This window comes from Sus scrofa, chromosome 1, assembly GCF_054392235.1.
Source record: "Sus scrofa isolate SSC_HxYL_T2T_F1_AM1 chromosome 1, Sscrofa_HxYL_maternal_Yorkshire_Landrace_v2.0, whole genome shotgun sequence".
Taxonomy (NCBI): Eukaryota; Metazoa; Chordata; class Mammalia; order Artiodactyla; family Suidae; genus Sus; species Sus scrofa.
In genome coordinates, this window is record NC_139383.1 from 204,615,554 (window position 1) to 204,630,000 (window position 14,447).

The following is a 14,447-nucleotide window of genomic DNA, read 5'->3' on the forward strand; positions in this document are numbered from 1 at the left end:
TGAGCTATTTTCCCATAGAGGTTATTACAAAATATTGAGTGTAGTTTCCTGTGCTAGACAGTAGGCCCTTGTTGTTTTTCTTTTTATACCTACTAGGGTGTTTACGTTACTCCATAAGTTTGTTTTCTGCATGTCTGTCTGTTTTGTGAATAAGTTCATTTCCATCATTTTTAAAGATTCCATATGTAATTGGTACAATGTGATATCTGACCTACTTCACTTAGTATAATTTCTAGGTCCATCTATATTGCTGCAAATGGCATTATTTTTTTTTTATGACTAAGCAGTATTCCATGGGGTGTATGTGTGTGTATCATGTCTTTCTTATCCATTTATCATTTAGGTGCTTCCATGTCTTGCCTATTACAAATAGTGCTGCTGTGAACATTGAGATTCATGTATGCATGCATATTTTCAAATTAGAGTTTTCATCTTTTCCAGGTATATGCCCAGGAATAGGATTGCAGGACCATAATTTTTTTTTTTTTTTTTTTTTTTTGCTTTCTAGGGCCACACCCATGGCACATGGAGGATCCCAGGCCAGGGGTCAAATCAGAGCTGTAGCTGTCAGCCTACACCATAGCTACAGCAAGGTGGGATCCAAGCCATGTCTGTAACCTACACCACAGCTCATAGCAATGCCAGATCCTTAACCCACAGAGTGAGGCCAGGAATCAAACCCACGTCCTTATGGATACTAGTCAGGTTCTTCAACTGCTGAGCCACAATAGGAACTCCCATAATAGTTGTTTTTTTTTTTTTTTTTAAGAAACCTCCATTCAGTTCTCCATAGTGGCTGTACCGATTTACATTCCCACCAAAAATTTAGGAGGGTTCACTTTTCTCCATACCCTCTCCAGCATTTGCTTGTAGACTTTTTCATGATAGCCATTCTAACCAGAATGAGGTGATACCTCATTATAGTTTTGATTTGCTCTTCTCTAATAATTCATGATGTTGAGCATCTTTTCATATTCCTGTTGGCCATTTGTCTTTCTTCTTTGGGGAAATATCTATTTAGATTTTCCACCCATTTCTGGACTGGATTTTTTTTTTTTGTATTGAGTTAGATGAGCTGTTTGTATATTTTGGAAATTAAGCCCTTATTCGTTGCATCATTTATGAATATTTTCTTCAATTTCACAGGTTGTCTTTTCATTTTATTTATGTTTCCTTTGCCGTGCAAAACTTTGAAGTTTAATTAGGTTTCATGTATTTGCACTTTCACTTCCATTACTCTAGGAGATAGATCTTTTAAAAAAAATTGCTGTAAGGATAACTTGATCCCCTTGCTATACAGTGGGAAAATTAAAAAAAAAATTTGCTGTGATTTATGTCAACGAGTGTTCTACCTATATTTGCCTCTGGGAGTTTTATAGAATCTGGTCTTAAATTTAGGTCTTTAATCCATTTCAAGTTTACTTTTTTTTTTTTTTGGTCTTTTTAGGGCTGCACCTGCAGTATATGGAAGTTCCCAGGCTAGGGGCCGAATTGGAGCTGTAGCTGCTGGCCTACACCACAGCCACAGCAGCACCAGATCTGAGCCACGTCTGCAGTCTCCACCACAGCTCATAGCAATGCTGGATCTTTGACCCACTGAGCAAGGCCATGGAGCTAACTCACATCCTCATGGATACTATTTGGTTTGTTACCACTCAGCCATGATAGGAACTCCCATTTTTTTTAGTTTACTTTTATATATGGTGTTAGAGGATGTTCTAATTTCATTCTTTTACCTGTAGCTGTCCAGTATTCCTAGCACCACTTATTGAAGAGACTGTCTTTTCTCCACTGTATATTCCTTTTTTTTTTTTCTTTGTCTTTCTAGGGCTGCATCCTGCAGCATATGGAGGTTCCCAGGCTAGGGGTCCAATTGGAGCTGCAGCCTCTGGCCTACACCACAGCCACAGCAACACCAGTTCCAAGCTGTGTCTGTGACCTACACCACAGCTCACAGCAATGCCGGATCCTTAACCCATTTAGCAAGGCCAGGGATCAAACCTGAAACCTCATGTTTCCCAGTCAGATTCGTTTCTGCTTCACCATGAAAGGAACTCTCCCACTGTATATTCTTAAGTCTAGTGTTTTCTTATTTATTTTCTGTCTGGATGATTGATCCATTGGTAAGTGGGATATTAAAGCCCCCTACTATTATCATACTGCTGCCTATTTCTTTTTTTCTATTAATATTTGCTTTATATATTGAGGTGCTTCTATGTTGGTTGCATAAATGTTTTCAAATATTGTATTCTTTTGTTGTATTGATCTCTTTATCATTTGTAATGCCCTTCTTTGTCTTTTGTTACAATCTTTGTTTTAAAGTCTATTTTGTCTAATCTGAGTATTGCTACACCCCCCTTCTTTTTCATTTCCTTGTGCATGGAATATCTTTTTCTATCCCTTCATGTTTGGTATATGTGCATCTTGAGATCTGAGGTGAGCCTCTTGTAGGCAGCATGTACATGGATATTTTTAAGAAATTTCTTCAGCTAGGCAGTTCCCATTGTGGTGCAGCAGAAATGAATCTGACTAGGAACCATGAGACTGCGAGTTCAATCCCTGGCCTTGCTCAGTGGGTTAAGGATCCAGCATTGCTGTGAGCTGTGGTTTAGGTTCCAGACACAGCTTGATCTGGCATGGCTTGTGGCTGTGGTATAGGCCAGCAGCTACAGCTCCAATTCAACCCCTAGCCTTGGAACCTCCATATGCCATGAGTGCAGCCCTACAAAGCAAAACAAAAAAAGGAAATTTTTTCAACTACACCATGTCTTTTGATTGGCACATTTAACCTGTTTACATTTTAAGTAATTATTGATAGGTTTGTTCTTATTGCCATTTTGTTCATTGTTTTCTAGTTGTTTTGTAGTTCTTCTCTGTTCCTGACTTCTATTGGTTTCTTCTCTTGGTGGATTCCTTTAGTGTTATGTTTGGATTACTTTTTATTTTTTCTGCATTCATTTTAGGTTTTTAGTTTGTAGTTACCATGAGATTCATATACAATGACCAGGATGTATGGCTGCCTATTTTAGACTGATAGTACCTTAAATTCAAAGGCATTATAAAAGCACTACATTTTTACTGCTCCTCATCCTGATTTATGTTTTTGATGCCGTATTTTACATCTTTTCATTTTGTCTCTCCCTTACAGTAGTCATAGTTGATTGTACCACTTTTGTCTTTTAACCTTCATACTAGCTTTCAAGTGGCTGATCCACTGCCTTTACTATATGTTTGCATTTACCAGTGAGATTTTTTTCTTTATTTTCGTATTTCTAGTTTCTTATTTCTTTTGCATTTAAAAAAAGCCCTCTAACATTTCTTAAGGCCAATTTGGTGATGATGAACTCCTTTAGTTTTGTTTGTCCAGGAAATTCTTTTTCTTTCCTTTACTTATGAAAGCTAACATTCCCAGATAGAGTATTATAGGTTATAATTTTTTTTCCTTTCATCACTTTAAAATATACGCTTCTGCTCCCTTCTGGCCGGTAAAGTTTCTGTTGAATAAGCAGCTGATTGTCTTATGGGTTTCCCTTGTATGTGACTAGTTGTTTTTCCCTAGCTTCCTTTTAAGATTCTCTCTTAACTTTTGCCGTTTTAACTATAATACCTCTTGGTGTGGGTATCTTTGGTTTCATCTTGTTTGGGACTCACTATGTCTCCTATTGTCCCAGAGGCGCTTTATATTCTCCTCCTTTAAAATAAATTTTTTTTCTTTTTGCTGTCCTGATTGGGTAATTTCCAATTATTCTATTTTCTAGATTGCTTATCTGTTCTTCTATATCATCTAAACTGCTGTTGATTCCCTCCAGTGTATTTTTAATTTCAGTTATTGTATTCTTCAACTCTGATTGGTTCTTTCTTATATTTCTATGTCTTTGTTGAAGTTTTCACTGGGTTCCTACATTCTTCTCCCAGCTTTGGTGTACATATTTATGACTATTTCTTTGAACTCTTTATCTCCATTTCATTTTTATGACTACTTCATAAACTACTTTATCTCCATTTCATCTTTTTGACTATTTCATTAAACTACTTATCTCCATTTCATTAGGGCCTTTTTTTTCTGCAGTTTAATTTTATACTTTTGTTTGGAACTCTCTTTGTTTAACTTTGTTTCTATTAATTAAGTGAAACAACTGCCTCTCCTGGTCCTGAAGGAGTAGCCTTGTATAAGAGTGTCCCCTATATAAACTCCTTGCATCTGGTGGCTTTAGCAGACCTGCTGGATCTGGAGTAAATGCAGCCCAGGGAAGTCCGAAGGACTTCCATACTGAGGGCACCTTAGGGGGACATCCGATGCTGGAACAAATGCAGACCTGGGGCAGTCCTGGGATGCTCTGCACCCAAGACTGACTTAGTAGAATGTCTGGAACTGAAGCAGGCATGAGGGATCCTGGGGGATCTAAACAATGAAAGCTCCCAGCATCCGTGACCCCAGAGAGGGCTCTGACAGTTCCCTGACTATTTAGCAGAAGCTCAAAGGTTAGCAAATTAAATTCTTTTTAGCATAGTTTAGGTACCCTTTAATATTTTTTTTTCTTTTCAGGCTGCACCTGTGGCATATGGAGGCTCCCAAGCTAGGGACTGAATCGTAGCTGCAGCTTCTGGCCTATGTCACAGCAAGGCAGGATCCAAACCATGTATGCAACCAATGCCGCAGCTTGCGGAAATGCCAGGTCCTTAACCCACTGAGCGAGGCCAGGAATTGAACTCACATCCTCGTGGACACTAGCGGGGTTTTTAACCTAATAAGCCACAAAAGGAACTCCTAGATGCCCTTTAAATTGCTGGGGGGTTTTGCTGTGTCACTGGATGGGAAAGTTTGCACTTGGACCCCTCAGCAATATCCCTCCTTACTGCAGGTTGCTATGTGAGGGCATGTTTCTGTGGATGAAGTGTCTCTGTCCTTTTTCACTGGTTCCTGGGTGGTTCTTCTATGTGCAGGAGCTCTTCAAGCAGCTTTCAAGCCTTCTTCATTTGCATGTCCCTGGGAGGGAGTGAGCTCAGGGTCCACTTAGCTGCCATCTCAGATCCCTGCTTGGAATCTGTATTTTTAACAAGTGATCTAGTAACTCTCCTGATCCGGGAATATGGGGAAACACTGCTCTAAATTGGTTCTATAATTTGGTCACATTTCAGTAGGTCTTTCTGACTTGCTTCATAGTTGAGTATGCCTGAAGAGATGTATGCTAAGTTCTAGGGCTAACTCCAGGCAGGGCACATAATTTCTCTATTACCCATCCACCCTCAGAGCCCAAACATCTCTAACCAGGAAACTAGCTCCTTACCCTTTCCTAGGCCAAGTCTAATCTATATCTGTGAAGCCCTTTGTTCCAAGGACTGCTATGTTGTTCTAAAGCTATGGTTTATTGAGAGTTTACCAGGTGTCATGTTTACAACTTCTCCTTTCTTTTCATCCTTACCACAGTCCTATGAAGTAGATTCTTCTATTCTTCCCATTTACAGAGGAAGATCAAGGAGGCCAGAAAATGTTCAAGGGCAAACACCTGGTAAGTGATTGGGCTGAGAAGTGAACCCAAGTCACTCTATCTCTAAGCCTGGGTGCCATCCTCCTGTGGGCTCTTATAGTCTGCCTGCACTGGTACCTTTGCACTCACTGCCCTATCTGTGGAAGTCCTGTGCCCTGAATGCAGACTCCAGAGGCCAGAGTGAAAGAATAAGGGATTCTGAGAGAAGAATGCAAATCTGGCCCTGAGCACCTGGAGAATTCAGAGGAGACCCCAGGGGAGATCTGAGCCCTCTGTCTGAAATTCAGCCACATTAGGAAATGCACTGGGTGGCAGGGGAGGGGGGGATGTAAATATCTCCCTAAAAGGAACTCAAACATGCAGTGAAGTGATTTCTTGTCTTCTGAATGTCCATAAAATTCCAAATCTCAACAATTCATTTGTGACTTAACTTTTGAAACAGGTCTCTTAGGTTATTTCTAATGTATTTTCCTTCTCTCCTTAACTAGCATATAAAGACTTAGGGGGACGACAGTTCCTAGAAAATGGGCATGAGAGAGAAACAAAGTTGGTTTGAGTCCTCTGCCCTTACTAGCTCTGTGACATTGGGCAAATTACTTAAACTCTCTAAGCCTGAGTCATCTTATTTGTTAAATGGGAACATAAATAGTAACTACCTGGTGAGACTGTTTTGAGGATTAAATGAAATAGTGCAGATAAATGGTTTATAAGCCATTGCTGGATGAATGGTAATCATAGCCGCCTCTGTCTCCTCCTCATCATCTGAGAGCAAACACCTTCATGTGCTGAGAGCAAACACCTTTGTGTTTCAGGTGGGCACTTAAAGCATTATTGCCTTTCAGTGCTAAGGGGGCATTTTCACAAAGACATAAATACACAAGGTCAAGAAGAATTCTCCAAAAAAAAGTGTTTTATGAGAGAATAAATGTAATGTCAAGTGTCAGAATAATTTTAAGGTGAAAAGAACGCTAAAGAAGCTGTCAATAATTTTTCCCCTTGATTGGTATTTTAGCCTGAGATATGGTGGTAAGGAGAGAGGGAAGGAATGGGGTCAGGCTGACAAAAGACTACAGATACCAGCAGTAGCAGAATGGAGGACATGCAGAGAGCCCAGAGCTTGGAGTGCAGGAAGTGAATCTGCCGAGGGGAGGCATGGATCTGTGTAATGTGTCAGATGACCTGGGTTTCTATAACTGTAAATCTGGAGAGCTCACTTGAGTTTCTTCATTTGCAAAATGTGGATAAAATCATTGTCATGGAGTTGGCGTGGAAATAAAGCATCCCAAGGCCAGATAAGTGCTTTGTTAACTGGAAGAGTCAATGTAATCCCAGGGTGGAAGTTCTTAGTAAGCTGTGCCTGGTAGATGGAAAAGCATGTGGGAGCAGGTTGAGGAAGCCTGCTTCCACACGCTGGACACAGGCAGAACCATGAGAAGAGATGAGGGAGCAAAATTGCCTGAACGGATAGGGGAAAAAATGTAGAGCTATAAAAAAAAGAGAGAAAAGAGGAAAATATGGAAATCCTAGTCCTTCCTGGACAACAATGGAGATCTCTCAGAAGCTGTATGAACTATTTGGAGGAGGTTATTTCCTGGCTGTAATTCCCAGCAGAGTCGGGGGAGTGGGGGATGGGGACTGAACACTGAAGAAGACCACTTCTTACTTCCGTTAGGCTCATCAGATCAAGGCCATGACATGTGAAAGAAGCATCTTCTCTCTATACATAAAAGACAGAGTCTGTATTTTTATAAAAGCCACTAATGCAACGTACATCACTAGAGTGTTAGTTGATGTGGGTCTAAAGGACAGTGTGAGACATTTCTGGTAACGTCCCATGATACGAACAAAGAACTTGAAAATGTCAAATACATTTACAAGAAGTAAAAGAAAAGCAGGGTTTTTTTTTTTTAATTCTGAACTATGGAATCAGACAGTCTTATTAGAATCTGGGGCCCTTAAGCCATGTCTGTCTATACCCTATCTCCTTTTTGACCTTATTTCTGATGATATTACACTGTCTGACCTGTTATTAATGTTCTCTTATTCTGTATGGAAGAAATAAGGAAGCTACATTTCCAGAATTGCATTTGAGTCATTTGTGAAATTGCATATTACAATTTCCCACCGTTTCTAACATTTTCTTTCTCAACTGGGCATTCACTTTCACGCCTGTGACCTCCAGGGGCTAGCTGCTTTTCTACCTCAAGAGAGAATTGCTTCAATCAGAGCTGCAGCTGAGGATAAGAACATATATTCTTCATGTTGTTTGGTTTCCATGGATAGAAAATTAGAAACCAAGATATGTGAGACATTTGTATGGAATTTAAGTACTTTCAAGGAGAGTAGACAGGACAAAAAGTTATTTACTTCATTTCGCAAATGTCAAAGACCAAGACTGAAAAAAGTAAGGATGACATACAAGGAGGTAACTGCACATGCTGGCTGCCCAGGTGGTTCGTTTCAACTGATTGTCAAAGTAACCTTGTCCTAGGATCTGTGTGCCCAGATATCAGGTTAGGTCCACCTTGCTGCCTCTGTCCTTGGTCACCTTACTAGAGGCTCCAGTCAAACATATGTCAGTAAAGCATAAAGTTATGTAAATATGCACACAGGTGCTCATGCCTAGGCAAGAACTTGGCAAAAAATAATTCAGTAATATCTGGGCTCTACAGGAAAAACATGCCTCGGTTTACACAGCAAATAAGAAAAATGTAACTAGGTAACAGCAGAGAAAGCAAGGGATTAGGCAGATGACTCTGGGTTGGAACTTTCACTCTGCCACATGCATGTAGTTGATCTTAGCAAAAAAGTCATCTCTCTGAGCCTCATTTTCCCCATTCTATAAAGCAGGGATGGCCACAGGGATGTTATGAGGACTAAATAAAATAAACATGAACCAATATGTACAGGGATGCCTATCGTGCTACAGGGGCCAGAGAGATTGCATAAACATTAGGTTGGTTTTTATTTCTACAAAAGACATGACCCTGAAGAACTCTACCCAAATTTAGCTTTCGAATATCAAATTCTATTTCATGAACTATGTGGTATGCAGCTGGGATAACCTCTAATATTAGTAATGTTAGTAATACCATTAGTAATACCACCTTCCCAATTCATCACCATCAAATGTGTTATTGCAGGTGCAATTACTCTTTCCCCGGTCTTTTATTCCATAAGTCTAGGGTTTTCTCTCTCGTATTCTCTTAAAACAGAGCAATGTATATCCACATAATATGAAGAACAAGCTTGATCCTGTTATACTCTGGAGCTGGGAACACATCCCAGGACCTAAATCCTCCCACTTGGCTTCAGGCTGAGCAGAGAAAGAGTGACAACCCTAGGCCATTCTGTTACAGGACACTCTTCTAGTCATTTGTAAGAATCTTCTACCTATACACTTTGGAATATCAGCCTTTGCTTTCTCGTCTTCAACAGCATTTTAAAAATTTATTTAGCCTCTTAGTAGTTTTTTTGTTACAGAAAATCCCTCCCCACCCTTTCCCTCTGATCTTTCCAAGCTGAATACTTCAGACACTATTTATTGAATGCCTGGGAGGTACTAGGTGCCATAGGCCCAATGCTACCATGACGGATGCTAGAAATCCAAGACATGTATGGTGCAATCCCAGTTGCCTGCTGTTGAGCAGTCAGTATGCATGTTCTGCTTCACTGGCATGGTCTGCCCTTTACTCAGGGGGCAGTGAAACATCACTAAACAGGGAAGGGGTAGAATGAGAAGATGAAGAACATGCACCCCAATGGAGAGGTTTTCCTTTCTCCTAAAGCTAAATTTACCTGTCTTTCTCTGACTTCCTTTGATTTCCCAGGTGACATTTAGCTCATCTTTCAAGCTCATCTCATGAGTGTAATTATAAATGCTCATAAGTTAATATTACCCATCACATATAACAATCCAGTGCTTTAACCCCAAAGGATGACTGAATGGTGATGACTTCTGTCTTTGCTCTAAGATATTTTAGGGAGAGGAAAGCCTTTCAATGTTGTATCATGTGGGTGTTCCCTTAGGCAGTTTATGAGTGAGGTGTAAATGAAAATGGGACCCTGCTAAACAGAAACATGTCCCCAGCACTAGATTTCAGGTGCTTTTTGGACTAGCTAATGATATTAACTAAGAATTTTTTCTTATAGTTTTGGTCTTGGTTCAGGGCAGGGGGTGTGGAATAATCACCCTCCTCATTCACTGCATTAAACCCAGCAAAGGTTCCATCCCTAAGGTACCATTATCTTTCCTGATCCCCAGGGTGAGTCAGAAGGAAATGTACTCACTCTCATTCACGCTTGTTGCTTAATAGTTCCTGCAATGAGGTTTCCTTGTGTAACGAACAGCTTCTGTGGGTGTTTGAGGGTCTTTAAAAAGAAAACATGTTGTTCTCATGAGTGGAACACCTTCTGAAGGAAGCGTCACAGCAAACACGGAGCTCTGGTTCTGGAGCTGAGCAGAAGCTTTTCTCACAGGTGACAGGAGGCTTTAAGAGGGGGGCTTGTCTATAGGAGCTATAATGTCCTGGCATTCAAGCCATCTTTACTTTCAATGATTGCAGCATGGTATGGAAGAAAACAGAGGCTTGGGCTCTGGCCTGGGTTCCATTTCTTCTCAGTGATTGACTGGCCATTTTCTCAATCATAAAATGGGGCTAATTAATAAGAATACCTCCAAGGCTTATTGTGTATAAAAGGAGGTAATACATAGAAAGTTAAGCATGGCTAAATGCCCAGTAAGTGGTAGCTATGAAAGCATTGCTGCTACTTGGTTCTTCTACTCTGCATGACTTCAGAGAGGGAATACAAGTTCCATGAGCCTCGTTTTCTCATCCGAGAAGTGGGGTCAATATTACCTAGTTCATAGAGCCAGTATGAAGATTAATTTATTTGCTGGGTAAGCACTAAGTGCACTCTCTGGAATGATGCAGATACCTAATAGATGTCAGTTCTCCTTACCCGCTTTGTCATCTTTGTCTGCCTATGGGCTCATTGACTGAAACTATTTCCATAATATTTTCCATTCCAGAGGTATCTTGTTGACAAGCACTACCAAATGGAACTGATTTTTTTTAAAAACAATCCTTTAAAAGTTTCTCCTTAAAGTGGAAAGCAGGGAAAAGCTTATGGGTATTGGATCTCCAGAGAGATACCCAAGAAAGGGAACAGGGGAGCAGAGAGTGGCCAAAAATAAGCATCTTGTCTTCCAACCTGTTCTTCGTAGGGTGGATCTGGTCAGCTATACACTGTCCTGTCCAAACTAACTTCTCTGCCTCAAGGATCAGGAAACTCTGCCCTATAACTTGAGAGAGTCCAGGAGGCTTTAATGAAGCTTTAATGAGAATTGGTAATGGGGAGAGATTTTTGATAACCATTGTTTATAAAGTAGGTTGCTCTCCATAGTTTGGAGCCTGTCTCCACCCCCTGTGGACCTCACTCTTATAAACCTAGAGCACACCAGTGTCCCTTTAGGCTATTTTTGCTTTAACTCTAACATTTAAGGCTGGCACTGCTCAGGTTTCCCTTCAAATGCCTTTGGTCTTCCTCTATCAGAGATCTGGAGTCACAACCGGATCAAGAACCATGTCCCTTTTGCCATTTATATTTTGATGATTAATTGGGCACAAACGTGGCACTCGGATTTCATAATGGCCTATGGGCCAGCTCTTACTTTTCTTTCGACTTTTGTCAGCCAGAAGCCTGTGACTTCTTAAGGACTGTAAAGTCTTACCGGTTCTTACCAGGTGGTGAGGAGCGATGACTGTGCAGACCTGCAGAACTGGAACTGCCGCCAGGGGACGCTCGCTCGCGGAGAGTGTGATCCTGGTGCTGCCAGAGAAGCGGGCGTCTCCGCAGCAAAGCAGATTCCCTCACCGCCTCCCTCTATTATGCTTCCTCCAAGTGGGTGCTTTTGCGGAGGTTCCTGGGATCTTTGCTTAAGGGGAAAGGCCTTCCCAGCCAGGCCTGAGCCATGAAAACCCATATCTCCCATTTCCCTAGCATGCTGCAAGGCTTTGCCTCCCCGGGGGCACGAGGCTGCGCCTGCGGTGGCTGGGGATTGGGTGATCCAACGCCTCTCCAGTTCCACCTCCAGATGCTTAAAGAGTCAGACTTGTGCATTTAGGACGGCAGAGCATCCAGCGCCTCTCAGACTCACGTGGATCAGGGTCTAGGGATCCGATTCTTAAAGTTTGGCCCCCCGCCTGGCAGCACCGCTCTCAGCATCACCCGGCACCTGATGTGAAATGCACATTCTCAGGCCCCGCCCCAGACCTCCTCAATCCAAGACGGCGGGAGAGTGGCTCTCTGTGCTTTGCTACTCGTGCAGGTGACTGTGAGGCGCTGGAAGGTGACAGCCCCGGCTCCTGGGCTTCCCACTTGCTCAGGTGAGTGTGCATCGTGAGTCCGGGAATCCAGGTCCAGCCAAGATCTCCGGTCCGCTGGCTAGGTGGTCACGTGGGCTCTTGGCTTCACGTCTTCCCCCCACCCCTATCTTTAAAAGGAAGGGGAGGCTTCTGGTTAAGACGTTTGTGACCTTTGCAGTGTCTCCGGCTGCTGTACCTTTGGACGCCCACTCCTTGCCCCTGCCGCTAGACAGCTGGGGAAGCGGAGGCTGCAGGAGACCAGACGCCTCTGGAAACTTGCGGGACGCAGGAGAGGTGACGGTGGAAGCCGGGACGGATAGGGACTGTCCTGGGCTGCGCCTGGCCTCGGGTGCAGCGGGGGCAAAGGCTGGATTTGGGGTCTGGGCTGCGCGAGGAGCGCTCAGTCTCCGCAGCTGAGGCGGCATCCAAGTACGCGGAACAGAACTACTCTGGGAAGAGCACGTGCCACGCTTCAGCGATTGCTAGGCCGGTGTTTACAAGTATGGTAAGTGCCCCTTCGTTCAGGCTGTGACTTAATTGTCTGATTTTCTGTTTGCAATACAGCCGTGGGAAAACAGTAATACTGAGAACAACCCCCCCGCCAAATCCACCGGTCTGGAAAACTACTGGAAACAGTCATTTCATGTTTTGACTAAATATTTTCGTTTAAGGCGCTGGCAGATTAACCAAATAGTTTGTGCCTGTAAGCTCGGGTTGCTTGTGTTAATATACATGTCTATTCAAAGAAAAACTCCTCTGTATTTTCTCTACGGATTTCCCGACAGTGGATGAAAAAGTGACAGTGCCGAAGTTAACCAGGGCATTTCAAGCCTGATTTTTGTGGGCCTTCAGAAGAGGAGCATGTATCATGCAGGTGACCAGTATTTTTACATGTGTTAGCAGGCATACTTTAGTCATAACAGAAAGCAGAGTTTCTTCTTTCTTGGGTGGATTGAGCAAGATTAAGATCGTCTGGGCTGTTTTGTTTACCGAAGAGGAACCTAGTTGCTGTTCTCTTAACCATTCCTGCCTAATTCATATTGGATATAAAATGAAGTCAAGGGAATACTATTTTTATGAAAAACAAAACTTTGGATTTGGATGGATTTCTGTTTAGGAAAATAAGATTGACTGGATTTTACTGGTTTAAAAAGCAACTTTGTGCTTTGATGTGGTACACAAGACTTTTGAGGAAGGATTTTTGTCTTATGTTGTTAGATTTCTAGTATTTCCATGGGCATTCCATTAGAAATTTTAATTTTTGTTCTAAGTTTCTAAACTCACAGTGGCTCTTTTTATTTGTGTGGGGAGAAAAGTGTTTGTTGTTTAAAAAGTGAACTTGTGGAAAGAAAGATTTGTGGTGTGAGTTACTATAAAAAGTAAATGTACTGTGACTGTGAAAAGAACCTTTACACACTTATTCTTTACTCCTGTTTTTTCTGCAGAAAATAGAAATTTCTCCATACATTCTAGAAGAGGGGAAAATATAAGGTTCTGTTTATCAACAAGTGTCAAAGCATAAACTTTAGAATTCCATTTTATGTTCAAGCATTTTTTTTTCAGTTGAATTAATTAAAATACTCTTATTTCAAAAGTTGCCAGTCTCCTGTAAGACTTAAGACATAAAAGTCTCTGAAATCAATTGAAAACATTAAGGACATATTTCATAGTGGTTCTGAGGGACGCAAATGAATCTAAATACCTTTTACATTCTCTTTATAATGTAGAACAGGTAAAATTTAGCAGTAAATTTAACCCTCGGGAGTTCCTGCTGTGGCACAATGGGTTAAGAATCTGACTGCAGCAGCTTGGGTTGCTACAGAGATGCAGGTTCCATCTCTGGCCCTGAGCAGTTGGTTAAAGGATCTGGAATTGCTGCAGCTGTGGCATAGGTTGCATCTGCTGCTCGGATTCAGTCCCTGGCCTGGGAACTTCCACATGCTTAAGGTACAGTCATTAAAAAAAAAAAAAAAGTAACCCTTAAAATATAATTAGCATTTAATAGATATTGATGTGTCCATTTTTAAGACTATGACAGTGCAATTTTCTATAAATGTGTATCCATCAGGTAATGATTCAGAATATATCTTATGATGATTTTAGTTCTTGTTTTGAATCATTTTACATAATATCTATAAATAACAATATAATTGTATAGAATACTGAAGGCTGAGTTTGAACCGTTTACTGCTAAGTTCTTTGATAATTACATCTGGAACCCTTGAAAAATGTATACTTGAATTTTAGACTTCCTTATCTTTCAGTAGTACACTGTTTTAGATATAACAGCATTTTGAAAAGTCAAGCTTATTACAGTAATTTACATAGAGTAAAAGTAGCCTCTTTAGGTGTATCACTCTGATGATATGTATGAATTCTAATAATCACACACAGTCATGTAATAACTTCCATGATCAAGACATAGAACAGTTCTATTACCCCAAGAAGTCCCCTTTGTGGTCAACCCTTTCCACTCAACCTCAACCCCTGGAAGTCACTCATTCGTTTACTGATTGTATAGTTTTGCTCTTCAGTGTGTTCTTACTTAGAAATAATTCCCTTTCCTCAAAAGAAGACCTCATTTCCCCTC

The 14,447-nt window shown here is 41.3% G+C and overlaps 2 protein-coding genes across 5 annotated transcripts in view; one reads left to right on the top strand and one right to left on the bottom strand.

Moving 5' to 3' along the window:
- The window catches only part of AGBL1 (AGBL carboxypeptidase 1), a 1,231,135-nt gene extending 1,218,833 nt beyond the window's left edge, over positions 1–12,302 (bottom strand). The window contains exon 1 of the transcript XR_014820420.1: positions 11,234–12,302. The gene's annotated coding sequence lies outside the window, so the exon portion shown is untranslated. The remainder of the gene's footprint in view (positions 1–11,233) is intronic.
- ESR2 (estrogen receptor 2) overlaps positions 1–14,447 on the top strand; it is a 187,888-nt gene that overhangs the window by 90,806 nt on the left and 82,635 nt on the right. Inside the window, exons 2-5 of one of the 4 annotated variants that reach the window (XM_021081294.2) lie at positions 5,429–5,510; positions 11,237–11,878; positions 12,036–12,362; positions 12,643–12,731. The gene's annotated coding sequence lies outside the window, so the exon portion shown is untranslated. Of the gene's footprint in view, positions 1–5,428; positions 5,511–11,236; positions 11,879–12,035; positions 12,363–12,642; positions 12,732–14,447 lie in introns of those variants that run through there. The other 3 variants (XR_014836302.1, XM_021081350.2, XR_014836300.1) reach the window with 3 other exon arrangements.